Below are 2338 nucleotides of genomic sequence, written 5' to 3'. Positions count from 1 at the left end.
GGGTGGGGTAGCGGAAACAAATCCTAGACCCCAAACAATCCACACCGTGTTATGACATGTCAGCCGTAAACAGGCTGTGTCCCGCAAAATGCATCCTTATGCACCTGTGGAGTTCTGACACACCTGAGTGGTGCCCGTGAATAGTACTCCAGGCTGGTGATCAAAAGGCTGGCAGCTCCAGGTTCCTGAGAGGAACCTCGGGAGGAAGTTCCGGGGATCCGCTGCAGAGAAACCAGTCACCGATCACCCAGTGGAGCCCGGATCAGCTCTGACCAGTAAGCACAGGGTCCCATGAGTCTGAGAGTCCACTCTGCGGTGATGGACTTACCCTGGTCAGAACCCTGGAGAGTGTGGGAATGATTCCAGGACTTGCCCACTTTTTCGATGGCAATCTTGCAGAGATCGTGATTTGGGGCTTTACTTTGGTAACAAGGCTCTCCGGTGAGGCTGAGTCACGTTAAAATCTGAGACCAGAAAGTGGTCAGAAGCCAAGGATAGAGAAAGAGAGAGGGAGGAGCAGGAGGAGGCAGACAGAATACCATCTCTTTCCAGGGGACAGAATGAGAAGGGAGGGGCCCCCTGAGTAGGAGACACTCACCCAGTCCTGTTCGCCAGTGTGGTGACAGGCCACTGAGTTGGTCCTGACTCACAGTGACCCTAAAAAACCAGAGCAAAACACCGCCCGGCCCCGCAGCATCCTCACAACCATTCCTATGCCTGGGCCCACTGTCGCAGCCACTGGGTCTGTCCATCTGGTCAAGGGCCGTCTGCTTTTTCACCGCCCGCTACTTTACCAAGCACGATGTCCTTCTCAGGGACTGGGCTCTGCGACAGCATGTCCACAGTACATGAGATGAAGTCTCTCCATCTCGCCCCTCGGGAGCATCCTGGCCACACCTCCTCTAAGACAGGTGTGTTTGTTCTTTTGGCAGCCCATGGTACTTTAATCTTCTTCATCAAGACCACAGTTCAAAGGCATCGATTCTTCGTCAGTCTCTCTTAGTCAGTGTCCACGTTCACATGCGTACACAGGGATGGAAATGCCATGGTCAGGGGCATCCTCATCCTCAAAGTCAAGCAGCGGCATGAGTCGAGGCACTTTGCTGAACCAGAGCATCTCAGGATACTAGCCCTTCTGTTGACGGAAGGTGCCTGAGCTTAAGAAAGGAGTCCTGGTAGCCCTGTCTGAGGAGTGTTGGACAGCTAACCGCAAGGTCGGTGGTTCAAACCCACCCACTGCTCCTCGCAGAAGGATGAGATCGTCTGCTCCCATAAAGATTTCCAGCTTCATAAACCCTGTGGGTCCAAAGAGCTGTGGGTCAAAAACCAGTCGGTGGGGTTTTATTGTTTTGGTTTTGGGGGGGTTGGGGGGGGGCAAGATTTGGCTTTATTTGCTGCTTTCTCCTGATTTCCTTGTTTGTTTGTGTTTTAAAGCTTATTTCCAACACATTTTAGTGCTGAATACTCGAGTTAAATTTGGGGACATTTGGCCCTTAGGAAGGAGCCCTCGTGGTACAGTGGGTAACGTGTTGAACGGCTAACCACAAGGTGAGCAGTTCAAAACCATCAGCTGCTCTGCAGGAGAAGGACGAAGCTTCCTATCCCTGTAAAGAGTGACAGTCTTGGAAACCCACAGGGGCAGTTCTCCTGTGTCCTACGGGGTTGCTATGAGTCTGCTTCACCTTGACGGCAGTGGGCTGGTTTGTTGTTGTTGCAGTCTGGCCCTTAGTAAGATGAGGTTCTCTGCTCCTGTAGTGACACCAGACCCCTCGGAAACCCCATAGGTTGCTGTGATTCAGACTCAGTGCAATGGCCCTGGGTTCCCTTGAGCTTGGTTTGTCCTTAAGGAACCCTGGTGGCACAGAGGGTTGAACACTGGGCTGCTGATGGAGAGGTCAGCGGTTCGAACCCCCCTCAGGAGAAAGACAAAGCTGTCTACTTCTGTGGAGATTGGCAGCCTCCGAAAGCCCATGGAGTAGCTCTACTGTGACTTCTAGAATCTCTAAGAAATGGAATTAATGCCAGGGTCACAGGTTTGGATTTGGGGTCTGGGCCCTGCAGGTCCACATGGGGCACTAGGGAACTCACCTACTCTTGGTAAGTTCCAGAAGACTACTGGGGACGAGATAGGTGCTCAAGTGGAATGAGCGGGTGGCTAGGATGCACCCATTCAAGAATCTGTTTAAACTTCAGAATTTTTTCCCCCTCCATCCCCACTGCCCTCTCCCTCATGAGCCCTTGAAAATTTATAAATTATTTTGTCATATCTTGCCCTGTCCGACGTCTCCCTTCACCCCTTTTCTGTTGTCCGTCCCCCAGGGAGGGGGTCACATGTAGA

The sequence above is a fragment of the Echinops telfairi genome, unplaced genomic scaffold (assembly GCF_000313985.2).
Source record: "Echinops telfairi isolate 266 unplaced genomic scaffold, ASM31398v2 ScPeMD7_23;HRSCAF=83, whole genome shotgun sequence".
Taxonomy (NCBI): Eukaryota; Metazoa; Chordata; class Mammalia; order Afrosoricida; family Tenrecidae; genus Echinops; species Echinops telfairi.
Note: the sequence above shows the minus strand (reverse complement) of the source record.